Source organism: Pleurodeles waltl, chromosome 12, assembly GCF_031143425.1.
Source record: "Pleurodeles waltl isolate 20211129_DDA chromosome 12, aPleWal1.hap1.20221129, whole genome shotgun sequence".
NCBI lineage: Eukaryota > Metazoa > Chordata > Amphibia > Caudata > Salamandridae > Pleurodeles > Pleurodeles waltl.
In genome coordinates this window covers 4,773,825-4,792,271 of record NC_090451.1, presented here as the reverse complement: position 1 = coordinate 4,792,271, position 18,447 = coordinate 4,773,825, and the positions used below count along the sequence as shown (strand labels likewise).

Here is an 18,447-nt window from a genome sequence, read left to right as displayed (position 1 = left end):
GTGTGAGGTTGGCATGGCACCCTGAGTCATTTTCTCCCCACCAGCACACACAAGCTGGCAAGCAGTGTGTCTGTGCTGAGTGAGGGGCCTCCAGGGTGGCATAAGACATGCTGCAGCCCTTAGAGACCTTCCCTGGCATCAGGGCCCTTGGTACCAGGGGTACCAGTTACAAGGGACTTACCTGGATGCCAGGGTGTGCCAATTGTGGAAACAAAGGTACAGGTTAGGGAAAGAACAGTGGTGCTGGGGCCTGGTTAGCAGGCCTAAGCACACTTTCAAATCATAACTTGGCATCAGCAAAGGCAAAAAGTCAGGGGGTAACCATGCCAAGGAGGCATTTCCTTACAGATTTTTTCTGAGTTTTCATCAGGACCAGTTATGATTGTTGTCGTTTAAAATTTGCCTTCCAGCCTGTTTGACTGTCGAGGGCATACCGATGAAGAACTGTTGGTGCGTGCCGTTATGAAGCATGCTATGATGCTTTACTATAGCCTTAGAACCCGCCGTAGCGGGCTCTACCGGCTATTAAAGGCCCGCTCGGCTCGGGCATTTAACAAGGGAGAGGGACTTTAATAGCCGGTAGATCCCGCTACGGCGGGTTCTAAGGCTATTAGAACATTCTGCCACACAGGGCAGAATGTTCCATTAAAAAAATAAAAAATGTTCACGGAGCCAGAGGGGATTAATATCCCCTCTGGCTCCATGAGGCTTTGTTCACAGCTGTTGCTGTGAACAAAGCAAACATTGGAATGTTGGCGCTGCGGGCTTTTACCGGCCAGTAAAAGCCTGCAGCACTCCATTGTTTTCAATGGAGCCCCCAGCATTCCAATGTTCTAATATTGTCAAATGTTCCCGATTACTTGGGGAGGTTTCTACTTCCACGGCCCCTTTTAAAATTGATCTGCCCTTCTTTTGTTGCGGTATTAAAAGATTAGTATGTCCGGGCGGTTCTAATTTTTGCAGGACGATGCCCCATGCGCTGAACGTACCTTGATATTCTAGATCTGTTAGGTGACAGATGTGTGTTATAATATTGTAACACCACACCACACATACACAGCACACACAACACAAAGCAACAGAAGGTAACATAACAACATATGATAACAGATATGTTGGTTCACTTAAATGCTTAAGTAGGTTTAGATCATAAGCATGTTAAAAGTGCCTTTGAATATACAATATACAATTGTTCACTTCCACCCCCCTGGGTATCTGAGTACCTCTGGGTCTTGATCCCAACGCTTGATTTTTTGTCTTAAATGTTCAGAGGTGACAAGTTAAAACCATCTGCTCTGTATATGCGAAGATCCTGGAGGGGGCTGAGCAGAATGTGTCAGGAAGGAGAGTAATGCAGAGCGAGGCATGCAATGTAAAAAGACAGGGAGAAACAGAGCCTCAAATGAAAATGTTATTGCACCCAAAGGGTCCTCTCCAGATGGTCTCACTCCTCCAGTCTTAAGGGTGAAGAGCGTTGTATACGTGTTTGTGGTCAGTCATTGTTTAGTCGCTTGAGTGTTTGTGGTCAGTCACGTGAACTAACTCAACGCACCAGTATAATATGCGAAAATAAATCTGAGGGACATTCTAAGAAATCTGCAGAAAGGAAAAGGCCAAAATACATATATACATCTCATGAAGTACCACGCACTGTGTTTATGTACAGAGATCCATAATGTTTGGTTTGAACCCTTCTTGGTAAAAATAGGTTCTCTGGTCTCACATAAATGCATCGCATAATGTGTGCATTACCGCAGAAATATTTCTGCTGAATCACATATTTTATCAATAATGACAGGGCTGTAGAATTTCACTAAATAAAAAGGATTAAGGACTCTTTTCCGTGTGAAACAGTAGAGATCCCAGTGGAAAATTAGTAGGCCTGTAACTCTGTGGTCCAAGGTTCGAAGTCGTCCTCTGCTAGTCATTTTGACTTCCAGCACCATATTTTCATTTAACAGTTCATGATTAGTTCTGTATTATCTTCCGCTGAAGGAAAACGTAATATTTTATTTTCCACTCCACAAGTGGAAAGAATGATTCATCATATGCGGCTATAGACTTATACGACAGCGCCATCTACTGTCTATCAATTGAAGTATCCAACGCATTGTTTAGATAATAACTAGCAATGTGGGGTGAGGTAAGGCTGCTACTTCCTGTTAATGTAATACAGAATTGTGGCATAGCATTATTTTTGTTGCTCAATGCAGCTAAAACACTTGCATTTTTCCCAAAGGGTACATTATAAATGATGCGAAGCTTCTAAGTACACATTAGAAGCAGGTTTCCAGGTAATCTATGAGAGCTTGGTCCACATTTATGTTTATATAAAACAAGAGTTTTTAAATGCAATTATTTTTTTAATTGAGAAATTAGGGTAAATTCATGGGAGTCAATTTTGGAGTTTAAAAGAACAACTTTTTGACCCCGACGTGATTTGAACACGCAACCTTCTGATCTGGAGTCAGACGCGCTACCGTTGCGCCACGAGGTCTACTGTTCTGTTCAACAGGATGACTTAAAAGTGAGCAAAATGATTTCGTGCTCGTCAAACTTTCCAGAGTAATTAACGAGATTAAAGTACATGAAGCTATTCTACAGGCCTGGCACTAGGTCACTCTAAAGTAAACATTTACAGTCCATTCAATAACACAGACCATCCATGCGATATGTATTACTACATTTTCATGACACCCTTGTACTTGCTTTGTTGCTGGCGCTGCTAATTTATAGTCCTGTCAAGTGTGACATAGACTATGAAAAACACATTTCTTGTATCATCAGCAGCGAAAGATCAGACATTTGTAACACAAGTCAGCCGAGATCCCATAAACTCAGCAAACAGAGTTTTTTGTTAATATGCCACTCTCCTCGAGGGCACAGAGTCAGAACTCTGCCTCCTTGGCCACAATTGTTAGTAGCTTTGCTTTGGTGGGCGCACTGTTACTGGGTGAATGGGAGAGTCACGCATGAGTCCAAGTGGAGAGATGATTTTGGAGTGAACTGTGCCAGTGGACATCACTCAAGTGTGTCACGGAGAATACTCAAATAGCGACAGAAAATGCTGCCCGCCCCGAAATATCCTTGCACAGGGATACCTTGTTGAAGTTGCTACTCGCGCTAGGAAATTCTCCTCCTTAACTTTTCAGTTAATTTCAAGTATTTTCTATCCTTTGAAGGGTGTGGCCCCAGGAACATCACAATGGTATCTATCAACAGTGCAGCAGGTGCAGTGGCACTGAGGTTGTTGAATTTGAGCGGACCACTACATCCCAATTAGGCTTTTTGCTACTTAACCAGAGGACATGGATGCATTTCCCTTGCTTGCATGAGGGCACCATGTACCCTCACTGCACCACTGGCCAAGATATCCATTGCAAAGGTTTGTACTAATGTTTAAGTCAGGCAAGGAAGGAGTGCACATGACCTAGATTTTGATAGATGATATCACAATTAATAAAAATAAGTTAGATGACTATGACTAGTGGGAGAAAAATGTGAAACAGAAATCTATAGAAAAAAAATCACTGGCAGATTGAACTTGCCACTTTTCACGACTGTATTCCACTTGTTGGATTTAGTGGAATTTTGGAGCTATTGCACATTTTGTGCTCTTTCAAACCCCCACTGTGAACCACCACGAAACACCATGAACCACCAACTGCAAACTATTAATCAGAACAAGCATTTGCAATTCTATAGGTCTTGCATTTTCTTGAGTTTGAGCTATTGGCATTGTAAATTCATAACTGGACTTTCCTTGCCTAAACGTCTGAACAGAAATTGGGAAATCAGGCTGGAAAAGTATTTTCTTTTTGTTTTAACAGAATGAAACATCTTGAAAGCCTAATTGCCTTCCATTTCAACAAAGCTCGAATGAAGTTAACAATAGCAGAGCAGCCTGAGAAGATTTTTTTTCCCCCAATAAAGGAGGTAAGAAATGCCCTATGTGCTATGTCGTGAGAGCTGGCAGGGAGGGGTCCTTGAGAAAGAGACTCAAGATGCATGTGAGGCTAAGCAAGATTCACATTATTGCTTCTAGGTTTAGCTACATTGTACCAGAAAGGGCATATTGTGGCTTTCGTGAACAGTGAGCTAAACAATGGTGTGTTTCTTTTTTAAAATAAGCGTATTTTAGGACCCGGAGGTAAACGAGGACAGCACTGGAATAAAGCCAAAACAAATGTCAGCGAAATGGGAGGAGGTGGGAGGAATGAAATGCTGCAACAAAACGCAGGTCGCTACCAGCCTAAAACGCCCACAGTGAAAAGGGAGTACCAAAGAAATAACAAAAATAGTCAGTCCCAGCAACAGATAAAGAAACCAAAGTGGATCAGTACAGTAGTTGGTCACTGCTCTGAAACAGTACAAGGAGTGAGAAAAAGGCAGAACTGACCACTAGCGATTTTTAAAGGACACTGCAACCAACAAATGAAATTGCTTTAAGCCATAAGAAGTATTCTAAAAGTGGACACGAGGCCGATGGCTTACGCTCGACCAAAAAATGGCACAAAAATGGCAAAAAAAGGGGGGGTGGCCTGACGCAGAAGAATGTGGCAGCTAAGCCTGGTCCTGGTGTGCCGTCTCCCTGATGCCATAAACCCTTCAGTTCTTCAGAGCTGAGATTCCCCACTGAGGCCCAAAGCATGAGGATAAGCCTTCAGATCGTGTAGAAGCAAAAACTGAAGCCTGTAGGAGGCTGGACTGGCTTGTAGTGAGTACCAAGGGGTACTTGCACCTTGCACCAGGCCCAGTTATCCCTTATTAGTGTATAGGGTGTCTAGCAGCTTAGGCTGATAGATAATGGTAGCTTAGCAGAGCAGCTTAGGCTGAACTAGGAGACGTGTGAAGCTACTACAGTACCACTTAGTGTCATATGCACAATATCATAAGAAAACACAATACACAGTTATACTAAAAATAAAGGTACTTTATTTTTATGACAATATGCCAAAGTATCTTAGAGTGTACCCTCAGTGAGAGGATAGGAAATATACACAAGATATATATACACAATAGCAAAAATATGCAGTATAGTCTTAGAAAACAGTGCAAACAATGTATAGTTACAATAGGATGCAATGGGGAAACATAGGGATAGGGGCAACACAAACCATATACTCCAAAAGTGGAATGCGAACCACGAATGGACCCCAAACCTATGTGACCTTGTAGAGGGTCGCTGGGACTATTAGAAAATAGTGAGAGTTAGAAAAATAACCCTCCCCAAGACCCTGAAAAGTGAGTGCAAAGTGCACTAAAGTTCCCCTAAGGACAAAAGAGTCGTGTTAGAGGAATAATGCAGGAAAGACACAAACCAGCAATGCAACAACTGTGGATTTCCAATCTAGGGTACCTGTGGAACAAGGGGACCAAGTCCAAAAGTCACAAGCAAGTCGGAGATGGGCAGATGCCCAGGAAATGCCAGCTGCGGGTGCAAAGAAGCTTCGACTGGACAGAAGAAGCTGAGGTTTCTGCAGGAACGAAAAGGGCTAGAGACTTCCCCTTTGGTGGACGGAACCCGTCTTGCCTTGTAGAGTCGTGCAGAAGTGTTTTCCCGCCGGAAGGACGCCAACAAGCCTTGCTACACGCAAATCGTGCGTTTGGCGTTTTTGGACGCTGCTGGGGCCCAGGAGGGACCAGGAGGTCGCAAATTAGACCTGCAGAGACAGGGGACGTCGAGCAAGACAAAGAGCCCTCACTGATGCAGGTAGCACCCGGAGAAGTGCCAGAAACAGGCACTACGAGGATGCGTGAAACAGTGCTCACCGAAGTTGCACAAAGGAGTCCCACGTCGCCGGAGACCAACTTAGAAAGTCGTGCAATGCAGGTTAGAGTGCCGTGGACCCAGGCTTGGCTGTGCACAAAGGATTTCCGCCGGAAGTGCACAGGGGCCGGAATAGCTGCAAAGTCCCGGTTCCCAGCAATGCAGCCCAGCGAGGTGAGGCAAGGACTTACCTCCACCAAACTTGGGCTGAAGAGTCACTGGACTGTGGGGGTCACTTGGACAGCGTCGCTGGATTCGAGGGACCTCGCTCGTCGTGCTGAGAGGAGACCCAAGGGACTGGTAATGCAGCTTTTTGGTGCCTGCGGTTGCAGGGGGAAGATTCCGTCGACCCACGGGAGATTTCTTCGGAGCTTCTGGTGCAGAGAGGAGGCAGGCTACCCCCACAGCATGCACAAGCAGGAAAACAGTCGAGAAGGCGGCAGGATCAGCGTTACAGAGTTGCAGTAGTCGTCTTTGCTACTATGTTGCAGGTTTGCAGGCTTCCAGCGCAGTCAGCGGTCGTTTCCTTATCAGAAGGTGAAGAGAGAGATGCAGAGGAACTCGGCTGAGCTCATGCATTCGTTATCTAAAGTTTCCCCAGAGACAGAGACCCTAAATAGCCAGAAAAGAGGGTTTGGCTACCTAGGAGAGAGGAAAGGCTACTAACACCTGAAGGAGCCTATCAGCAGGAGTCTCTGACGTCACCTGGTGGCACTGGCCACTCAGAGCAGTCCAGTGTGCCAGCAGCACCTCTGTTTCCAAGATGGCAGAGGTCTGGAGCACACTGGAGGAGCTCTGGACACCTCCCAGGGGAGGTGCAGGTCAGGGGAGTGGTCACTCCCCTTTCCTTTGTCCAGTTTCGCGCCAGAGCAGGGGCTAAGGGGTCCCTGAACCGGTGTAGACTGGCTTATGCAGAATTGGGCACATCTGTGCCCAACAAAGCATTTCCAGAGGCTGGGGGAGGCTACTCCTCCCCTGCCTTCACACCATTTTCCAAAGGGAGAGGGTGTCACACCCTCTCTCAGAGGAAGTTCTTTGTTCTGCCATCCTGGGCCAGGCCTGGCTGGACCCCAGGAGGGCAGCTGCCTGTCTGAGGGGTTGGCAGCAGCAGCAGCTGCAGAGAAACCCCAGGAAGGGCAGTCTGGCAGTACCAGGGTCTGTGCTACAGACCACTGGGATCATGGAATTGTACCAACAATGCCAGGATGGCATAGAGGGGGCAATTCCATGATCATAGACATGTTACATGGCCATATTCGGAGTTACCATGGTGAAGCTACATATAGGTAGTGACCTATATGTAGTGCACGCGTGTAATGGTGTCCCCGCACTCACAAAGTTCAGTGAATTGGCTCTGAACAATGTGGGGGCACCTTGGCTAGTGCCAGGGTGCCCTCACACTAAGTAACTTTGCACCTAACCTTTACCAAGTAAAGGTTAGACATATAGGTGACTTATAAGTTACTTAAGTGCAGTGTAAAATGGCTGTGAAATTACGTGGACGTTATTTCACTCAGGCTGCAGTGGCAGGCCTGTGTAAGAATTGTCAGAGCTCCCTATGGGTGGCAAAAGAAATGCTGCAGCCCATAGGGATCTCCTGGAACCCCAATACCCTGGGTACTTCAGTACCATATACTAGGGAATTATAAGGGTGTTCCAGTAAGCCAATGTAAATTGGTAAAAATGGTCACTAGCCTGTCAGTGACAATTTGGAAAGAAATGAGAGAGCATAACCACTGAGGTTCTGATTAGCAGAGCCTCAGTGAGACAGTTAGTCACTACACAGGTACCACATTCAGGCACACTTATGAGCACTGGGGCCCTGGGTTACCAGGGTCCCAGTGACACATACAACTAAAACAACATATATACAGTGAAAAATGGGGGTAACATGCCAGGCAAGATGGTACTTTCCTACACAACCCCCCCCCCCAAACGAAGGACAATAAGACTAGCCATTACCTGATGAGTCTTCATTGTCTAAGTGGAAATATCTGGAGAGTCCATATGCATTGGAGTGGCTACTCCCAGGTCTATGTTCCACTGTATAGTCCATTCCCTGTAGGGATATGGACCACCTCAACAATTTAGGATTTTCACCTTTCATTTGTTTTAGCCAAAGTAGAGGTTTGTGGTCTGTCTGAACAATGAAGTGAGTGCCAAACAGGTATGGCCTCAACTTCTTCAGAGCCCAGACCACAGCAAAGGCCTCCCTCTCAATGGCAGACCAACACTTTTCTCTAGGGGTCAACCTTCTACTAATAAAAGCAACAGGTTGATCCTGGCCCTCAGAATTAAGTTGTGATAGGACTGCCCCTACTCCTAATTCAGATGCATCAGTTTGGACATAGAATTTTTTAGAGTAACAAGGGCTTTTCAGGACAGGTGCAGAGCACATGGCCTGCTTCAGCTCCTCAAAAGCTTTCTGACAGTTTGCTGTCCATAATACCTTTTTAGGCATTTTCTTGGATGTGAGGTCATTAAGAGGGGCTGCAATGGAGCCATAGTTCTTAATGAACCTCCTGTAATACCCAGTGAGGCCTAGGAAGGCTCTCACCTGAGTCTGAGTGGTAGGGGGAACCCAATCAATAATAGTTTGGATTTTCCCCTGAAGTGGTGCAATCTGTTCCCCACCAACAAGGTGTCCCAGATAAACCACCTTACCCTGCCCTATCTGGCACTTTGAAGCCTTGATAGTGAGGCCTGCCTTTTGCAGAGCCTCCAAAACTTTCCAAAGGTGGACCAGGTGATCATCCCAGCTGGAGCTAAAGACAGCTATATCATCCAAATATGCTGCACTGAAAGCTTCCAGCCCTTGCAGGACTGTGTTCACCAACCTCTGAAAAGTGGCAGGTGCATTTTTCAAACCAAAAGGCATTACAGTAAACTGGTAATGTCCTCCAATGGTAGAAAATGCAGTCTTAGGTTTAGCATCTTCTGACAATTTGATCTGCCAATACCCTGCAGTCAAATCAAAAGTGCTTAGATACTTGGCAGATGCCAGTGTATCTATGAGCTCATCTGCCCTGGGTATAGGGTGAGCATCAGTTTTGGTTACCAAGTTGAGACCTCTATAGTCTACACAAAACCTCATTTCCTTCTTTCCATCTTTAGAATTGGGTTTTGGTACCAGTACCACAGGAGAAGCCCATGGACTGTCAGAGTGCTCAACCACTCCTAGTTCCAACATTTTCTGAACTTCTTGCTTTATGCAGTCCCTGACATGGTCAGGCTGCCTATAGATCTTACTTTTGACAGGTAAACTGTCTCCAGTATCTATAGTGTGCTCACACCAAGAAGTGGTGCCTGGCACAATGGAGAAGAGTTTTGAAAATTGTCCTAGGAGATTTATGCAATTATCTTTCTGCTCAGCAGTAAGACAATCCGCCAAAACTACACCTTCCACAAGAGCATCTTGTTCTGTGGAAGAGAAGAGATCAGGTAGAGGATCACTGTCTTCTTCCTGTCCCTCATCTGTTGCCATGAGCAGGGTGAGATCAGCCCTGTCATAGTAGGGTTTCAGGCGGTTGACATGGAGCACCCTAAGGGGACTCCTGGCAGTGCCTAAGTCAACCAAGTAGGTGACTTCACCCTTCTTTTCAACAATTGTGTAGGGTCCACTCCATTTATCTTGGAGTGCTCTTGGGGCCACAGGCTCCAAGACCCACACTTTCTGCCCTGGTTGGTACTGAACCAAAACAGCCTTCTGATCATGCCATTGCTTCTGGAGCTCTTGGCTGGCCTGAAGGTTTTTACTGGCCTTTTTCATGTACTCAGCCATCCTTGATCTGAGACCAAGTACATAATCCACAATATCCTGCTTAGGAGCTTTTAAAGGTTGTTCCCAACCCTCCTTTACAAGTGTGAGTGGACCCCTAACAGGGTGTCCAAAAAGAAGTTCAAAGGGGCTGAAGCCCACTCCTTTCTGGGGTACCTCCCTGTAGGCAAAAAGGAGGCATGGTAGAAGGATATCCCATCTCCTGCGGAGTTTTTCAGGGAGTCCCATAATCATGCCTTTGAGAGTTTTATTAAATCTCTCCACCAGTCCATTTGTTTGTGGATGATAGGGTGTTGTGAACTTGTAAGTTACACCACACTCCTTCCACATGGCCTTTAAGTATGCAGACATGAAATTGCTTCCTCTGTCTGATACTACTTCCTTTGGGAAGCCCACCCTGGAAAATATTCCCAGGAGGGCCTTTGCCACTGCAGGAGCTGTAGTGGTCCTTAAAGGAATTGCTTCAGGATATCTTGTGGCATGGTCCACTACCACCAAGATAAACCTATTGCCTGAAGCAGTAGGAGGGACAAGGGGGCCAACTATGTCAACCCCTACCCTTTCAAAGGGAACCCCAACCACAGGCAGTGGGATAAGGGGTGCCTTTGGGGTGCCACCTGTCTTGCCACTGGCTTGACAGGTTTCACAGGACATGCAAAATTCCTTTGTGTCCTCAGACATCCTAGGCCAATGAAACAATGGTACCAATCTGTCCCAAGTTTTCATTTGACCCAGGTGCCCAGCTAAGGGAATGTCATGTGCCAGTGTTAGGAGGAACTTTCTGTACTCCTGAGGAATCACTAATCTCCTGGCAGCTCCAGGTTTAGGATCTCTATGCTCAGTGTACAAGAGGTTGTCCTCCCAGTAAACTCTGTGAGAGTCACTGACATCCCCATTAGCTTGATTGACAGCTTGCTGTCTGAGACCCTCTAATGTGGGACAGGTTTGCTGTGCCACACTCAGCTCCTCCCTGGCAGGCCCCCCTTCACCCAAAAGCTCAGCAGTGTCTGCTTCCAGCTCCTCTGGTGTAGGTTCTGCACAGGGAGGGAATTCTTCTTCCTCAGAAGTTGAATCCACTGTAGAGGGAGGGATAGTAGGAAGTGGTTTGCTTCTACTAGACCTAGCTTTAGGGAGCACTTGGTCCATTGTTCCAGGATCCAAGCTTCCCTGTCCTTTTTGCTTTTTGGCCTGAGCCCTTGTCAAAGCAAAAATATGCCCTGGGATGCCCAGCATTGCTGCATGGGCCTCCAACTCCACATCTGACCAAGCTGATGTCTCCAAATCATTCCCTAATAGACAGTCTACAGGTAAATCTGAAGCTACCACAACTTTCTTTGGACCAGTTACCCCCCCCCCAGTTGAGATTTACAACAGCCATGGGGTGGCTTTGTGTTATGTTGTGAGCATCGGTTACTTGGTACTGGTGTCCAAGTATGTGTTGTTCAGGGTGCACCAGTTTCTCAATCACCATTGTGACACTGGCACCTGTGTCCCTGTAGGCCTGGACCTCAACACCATTTATTAGGGTTAGTTGCTTGTACTTCTCCAAGTTATGGGGGCAAGCAACCAAAGTGGCTAAATCAATAGCCCCTTCAGAGACTAAAGTAGCCTCTGTGGTCTCCCTAATCAGACCAACCCCAACTAAATTACCAAAAGTGAGCCCAGCTACTCCCTTGGATTGGCTATTAGTAGGTTTGCTCCCACCACCACTGCTATTAGTAGGGACACTAGGTGTAGCAGTAGGGGTTGTAGTGGTAGGAGCTGTGGTGCCTTTCTTTGGACAACTGGGATCTGTTGTCCAATGGCCTTTTATTTTACATAAATAGCACCATGGTTTCTTTTCCTTGTTCTGATTAAAGGAGGATTTGGACCCACCACCCCCACCAGAGTGTTTTTGTGGGCCTGATGAAGATTCATTTTTAGATTTGTCCCCACCCTTGTCAGAAGACTTACCATCCTTCTTTTTGTTGCCATCTTTGTCACCCCCTGTATGAACTTTTCTGTTCACTCTTGTTCTGACCCATTTGTCTGCCTTCTTTCCCAATTCTTGGGGAGAGGTCAGATCAGAGTCCACCAAGTACTGGTGCAACAAATCAGACACACAATTATTAAGAATATGCTCTCTCAGGATTAAGTTATACAGGCTGTCATAATCAGTAACTTTACTGCCATGTAACCACCCCTCCAAGGCCTTCACTGCCTGGTCAATGAAATCAACCCAGTCTTGTGAAGACTCCTTTTTGGTCTCTCTGAACTTTATCCTGTACTGTTCAGTGGTTAAGCCATAACCATCCAGGAGTGCATTCTTAAGAACTTGGAAATTATTGGCATCATTTTCTTTCACTGTAAGGAGCCTATCCCTACCTTTTCCACTAAATGATAGCCATAGGATAGCAGCCCACTGCTTTTGAGGGACATCCTGTACAGCACAGGCCCTCTCAAGTGCAGCAAACCACTTGTTAATGTCATCCCCCTCCTTATAAGGGGGAACTATGTTGTGCAGATTCCTGGAATCATGCTCTTTTGCAGGATGACTATGGGGAATACTGCTGCTGCCACCATGGGTTTCTAAACCCAACTTCTGTCTTTCCCTCTCTACTTCTAAAGACTGTCTATCCAAATCCAGCTGTTGCTTCTTGAGCTTCAGTCTGGTTTGTTCCACTCTCAATCTATTGAGCTCCCTTTCTAACAATCTGTCATCAGGGTGGGTGGGAGGGACATTTCTAGATACAGAGGTATGATGGGAATGAACAGAAGGAGACCTGTCCCTTACAGAGGGCACCCTAACAGCTTGGCTACCAGTATAATGTGAGAGCACACCATTAGTATGGTGTGATTCAACCTCTGTACCAACTATGCTAGACTGTCTAGTAATGGGCAGGCTGAGAAGTTTCTTTCCTGAACCTTTTCCTGGGGGAGTCCCTGGATCAGATTGAGAACCATTAGCTACTTTTTCTACAGATTGGGCACTTATGGCCTTTGTCCTGTACTCTAAGCATATTAATTAACAGTTCTAAGGAAGGATTCTTCCCTACACTCAAACCTCTCTCTATGCAGAGACTCCTTGCTCCTTTCCAGCTAAGGTGATCATATGCAAGTTTGGACAGTTCAACATTTTTTCCTGTGCCAGACATTTTTTAGAGAGAGTTAAAGTGATAGAAAAAGAGTAAAAAGTTTTCAGAACTTTTTGGAAAGACAGAAAAAAACTTTTAAAACTTTTAAGAACTTTTTGAAAGTTTAGAAGTACTTTTCAGCACTTAGAAAAGAGTGAAAAGAGGAAATGCAAAACTTTTTGGCTATGTGTATATACACTGACCTTGTTTTGTATATTTTTCTCTTATGAAAAGTACAATGACAAGAGTGGTAAGTAGTCTCAAGCACTTATCCCACCACTGCACAACCAATGTAGGAGGCTGGACTGGCTTGTAGTGAGTACCAAGGGGTACTTGCACCTTGCACCAGGCCCAGTTATCCCTTATTAGTGTATAGGGTGTCTAGCAGCTTAGGCTGATAGATAATGGTAGCTTAGCAGAGCAGCTTAGGCTGAACTAGGAGACGTGTGAAGCTACTACAGTACCACTTAGTGTCATATGCACAATATCATAAGAAAACACAATACACAGTTATACTAAAAATAAAGGTACTTTATTTTTATGACAATATGCCAAAGTATCTTAGAGTGTACCCTCAGTGAGAGGATAGGAAATATACACAAGATATATATACACAATAGCAAAAATATGCAGTATAGTCTTAGAAAACAGTGCAAACAATGTATAGTTACAATAGGATGCAATGGGGAAACATAGGGATAGGGGCAACACAAACCATATACTCCAAAAGTGGAATGCGAACCACGAATGGACCCCAAACCTATGTGACCTTGTAGAGGGTCGCTGGGACTATTAGAAAATAGTGAGAGTTAGAAAAATAACCCTCCCCAAGACCCTGAAAAGTGAGTGCAAAGTGCACTAAAGTTCCCCTAAGGACAAAAGAGTCGTGTTAGAGGAATAATGCAGGAAAGACACAAACCAGCAATGCAACAACTGTGGATTTCCAATCTAGGGTACCTGTGGAACAAGGGGACCAAGTCCAAAAGTCACAAGCAAGTCGGAGATGGGCAGATGCCCAGGAAATGCCAGCTGCGGGTGCAAAGAAGCTTCGACTGGACAGAAGAAGCTGAGGTTTCTGCAGGAACGAAAAGGGCTAGAGACTTCCCCTTTGGTGGACGGAACCCGTCTTGCCTTGTAGAGTCGTGCAGAAGTGTTTTCCCGCCGGAAGGACGCCAACAAGCCTTGCTACACGCAAATCGTGCGTTTGGCGTTTTTGGACGCTGCTGGGGCCCAGGAGGGACCAGGAGGTCGCAAATTGGACCTGCAGAGACAGGGGACGTCGAGCAAGACAAAGAGCCCTCACTGAAGCAGGTAGCACCCGGAGAAGTGCCAGAAAGAGGCACTACGAGGATGCGTGAAACAATGCTCACCGAAGTTGCACAAAGGAGTCCCACGTCGCCGGAGACCAACTTAGAAAGTCGTGCAATGCAGGTTAGAGTGCCGTGGACCCAGGCTTGGCTGTGCACAAAGGATTTCCGCCGGAAGTGCACAGGGGCCGGAATAGCTGCAAAGTCCCGGTTCCCAGCAATGCAGCCCAGCGAGGTGAGGCAAGGACTTACCTCCACCAAACTTGGGCTGAAGAGTCACTGGACTGTGGGGGTCACTTGGACAGCGTCGCTGGATTCGAGGGACCTCGCTCGTCGTGCTGAGAGGAGACCCAAGGGACCGGTAATGCAGCTTTTTGGTGCCTGCGGTTGCAGGGGGAAGATTCCGTCGACCCACGGGAGATTTCTTCGGAGCTTCTGGTGCAGAGAGGAGGCAGGCTACCCCCACAGCATGCACAAGCAGGAAAACAGTCGAGAAGGCGGCAGGATCAGCGTTACAGAGTTGCAGTAGTCGTCTTTGCTACTATGTTGCAGGTTTGCAGGCTTCCAGCGCAGTCAGCGGTCGTTTCCTTATCAGAAGGTGAAGAGAGAGATGCAGAGGAACTCGGCTGAGCTCATGCATTCGTTATCTAAAGTTTCCCCAGAGACAGAGACCCTAAATAGCCAGAAAAGAGGGTTTGGCTACCTAGGAGAGAGGAAAGGCTACTAACACCTGAAGGAGCCTATCAGCAGGAGTCTCTGACGTCACCTGGTGGCACTGGCCACTCAGAGCAGTCCAGTGTGCCAGCAGCACCTCTGTTTCCAAGATGGCAGAGGTCTGGAGCACACTGGAGGAGCTCTGGACACCTCCCAGGGGAGGTGCAGGTCAGGGGAGTGGTCACTCCCCTTTCCTTTGTCCAGTTTCGCGCCAGAGCAGGGGCTAAGGGGTCCCTGAACCGGTGTAGACTGGCTTATGCAGAATTGGGCACATCTGTGCCCAACAAAGCATTTCCAGAGGCTGGGGGAGGCTACTCCTCCCCTGCCTTCACACCATTTTCCAAAGGGAGAGGGTGTCACACCCTCTCTCAGAGGAAGTTCTTTGTTCTGCCATCCTGGGCCAGGCCTGGCTGGACCCCAGGAGGGCAGCTGCCTGTCTGAGGGGTTGGCAGCAGCAGCAGCTGCAGAGAAACCCCAGGAAGGGCAGTCTGGCAGTACCAGGGTCTGTGCTACAGACCACTGGGATCATGGAATTGTACCAACAATGCCAGGATGGCATAGAGGGGGCAATTCCATGATCATAGACATGTTACATGGCCATATTCGGAGTTACCATGGTGAAGCTACATATAGGTAGTGACCTATATGTAGTGCACGCGTGTAATGGTGTCCCCGCACTCACAAAGTTCAGTGAATTGGCTCTGAACAATGTGGGGGCACCTTGGCTAGTGCCAGGGTGCCCTCACACTAAGTAACTTTGCACCTAACCTTTACCAGGTAAAGGTTAGACATATAGGTGACTTATAAGTTACTTAAGTGCAGTGTAAAATGGCTGTGAAATTACGTGGACGTTATTTCACTCAGGCTGCAGTGGCAGGCCTGTGTAAGAATTGTCAGAGCTCCCTATGGGTGGCAAAAGAAATGCTGCAGCCCATAGGGATCTCCTGGAACCCCAATACCCTGGGTACTTCAGTACCATATACTAGGGAATTATAAGGGTGTTCCAGTAAGCCAATGTAAATTGGTAAAAATGGTCACTAGCCTGTCAGTGACAATTTGGAAAGAAATGAGAGAGCATAACCACTGAGGTTCTGATTAGCAGAGCCTCAGTGAGACAGTTAGTCACTACACAGGAAACACATTCAGGCACACTTATGAGCACTGGGGCCCTGGGTTACCAGGGTCCCAGTGACACATACAACTAAAACAACATATATACAGTGAAAAATGGGGGTAACATGCCAGGCAAGATGGTACTTTCCTACAAAGCCCTACAGAGTCTCACTGTACACTATTGAGCCTTACACCCTGCCCGACAGCCAGGCGCCCGCCACCATGACCGCTCTCGTCTGCTCAATATGGCTTGGACTGAACCCCAAGATGTAACACAATTGCGTGGCTCATTAGTGCATAAAAGTTGCTGTCTCATCTCTACATACACCTGACACAAAAATGAGTGCCTCCCCTGTATATTTTGCCTAGCACGATATGAGTGCTCTCATCTTAACAAACCACCTTTTGCCATATGATTCGCACCAAAGGCCGACCATAAATGAGCTTTTAGCCCTGAGCTGCTGGTGTGGTAACTTTGGGGTTGCCTTGAACCCCCATCGGTGAGCTGCCTATGCCCCAGGACTGAGACTTGTAAGTGTTTTACTTACCTCCTAATCTAACGTTTACTTACCTCCCCCAGGAAATGTTGATTTTTGCACTGTGTCTACTTTGAAAATAGCTTATTGCAATTTTTACAAAGGCTGTACATGATATTGTTTTCATTCAAAGTTCCTAAAGTATCTAAGTGAAGTACCTAGCATTTAAAGTGTTTAATGTAAATCTTGAACCTGTGGTTCTTAAAATAAACTAAGAAAATATATTTTTCCAATATAAAAACCTATTGGCCTGGAGTAAGTCTTTGAGTGTGTGTTCCTCATTAATTGCCGGTGTGTGTACAACAAATGCTTAACACGACCCTCTGATAAGCTTACTGCTCAGCATTTTTGCTACACTCAGCGGCTGCTCTGAAATCTTGCGAGTCGCGTAGGTCCATTGGTGTATAAGCGGCTTCAGAGTTTACACCTGCCGGCTGTGCGACGACTGCCTCTGGATCAGGGTCCTCCTGAAAGCCCATATCTTCATAGACTTGTGAATTCGGTGGTGCAATACAGTTTTCATCATCTTCACTGTCGATGAAGTTGATTGAATCATTTAATTAGTCTTTCGAGGCTTCGCGGCCGTCGCCTTCAACCTTAATAGGGGATTTCAGTTGCGGCAAATCCTAGAGGCTGAGCTTTTCAAGCCGCTCGCAAACTTCCTTTTGAAAATCGGTAACGTTGGAACCCCCCTCTGTAGGGGCAGCCAGCTGTGCATTCTCATCCACATCGGAGGTGTTAGGGACCGATAATATCTATTGATAGTGTTCTGGGCACCTGAGGAGGCGGCTTTTCTGGTGAGCGGACTGTATCTCTTCATAATGCCTTGACAACCTATTTCAGAAATGGTTCTCGGTTTGGCGTGCTGCTCTGGCCGGCTCCTTATATGTATTCAATGGTTCAAAAAGGGCGTACGCCTCTACAACATAGCGGTCACATGCTCACCTTGACGGCTCTGATACGTTGAGGGGTTACACGTAACAGTAACCATATGTCATGACCTTTGCAGCATTTGCCCAGCCCCTCTTTTTGGATTAGTTGGTAGGGTGGAGGTTTGTCATTACAACCCCAATGCTCTGCCCTGCGAGGTGGCCCCCCAGGCAGCCACTCGGTCCTGAATGTCTGACATGTCCACACTTGTCCTCTTAGGCCATGAAGCATGCCGCACACCTGCACAGCCGCCATTTCACACAGTCCATAGACCTACACACAAGGGACAGCATCAGGGCACGTGACTAACACAGCATCACATCATGTCACAACCCACGTGACTCACCTACGTCATTACTTACGTCATCACGGGGCAGGGTACCCACGTCATTGCCTACGTGATCACGGGGCGGGCACCTGTCAAAAAGTTTGATGGAAGGTATCCCCTTATACAACTGAGGGGCAACTTCCTGAGACAGTCAGATTGTCCTCGCATTCGGTAGAAATGTAGTGAACTATAGAAGTTTCATATTTAATAATCCAACCACCTCTACTAAAGAAAGCGGCCAGAGCTCTGATTTGACAACCGGTCTTTTGTGTTATTCATGTGTCAGATTCTCTGAGTTTCTAAAGCAATTTCACCTTAAATAAGAAGATTAATCCGTTCAGCTTTGCTGCCCTCTGACAACGAAGACTGAAAGGACAGGGTTTTAGCTATCAGTAACTTTGCAGCACTGTTATGTTTCAATGGCACCGGTGATACCAGCCACAAGGTTTGCACTGTCACCCCTAAAGTCTTTAGTCATTGAGGGTCACCTGACATAAGCTTTCAAGGTAAGTCGAACAATTAAATGTATATTTTTGTTAACAGCATTTTCTCACCAAGCCTGAGCGAAGTTTTATTACACCAGCAAGATCTGCGAATTTCACACCATGCAATACTCACAGAACTTCATGAATTTCATCAGTGAGAAATTAATTTCTCACATTTTTTTTTTTTTTTTTTTACAAATGAGAGACAGCAAACTACTCCCCTCGCTAATCTCACAGTCGTTTAAGCACAATAAATCCACTAAACCTCACAGCATTATAACACATTTCTGTGAAACAATGTTTTTCTGTTTCACACAGTTGTAGTTTTTACCAGCTGAGCCAACTGTCCGGACTACTGCAAAGAACCGACCTT

At 46.4% G+C, this 18,447-nt stretch overlaps 1 non-coding gene across 1 annotated transcript; it reads right to left on the bottom strand.

The window, feature by feature from the left end:
• Window positions 1–2,425: 2,425 nt before the first annotated feature.
• TRNAW-CCA (transfer RNA tryptophan (anticodon CCA)) lies at window positions 2,426–2,497 on the bottom strand. The gene has a single exon. It is a non-coding gene; the product is annotated as a tRNA-Trp (tRNA).
• Between the last annotated feature and the right edge of the window lie 15,950 nt (window positions 2,498–18,447).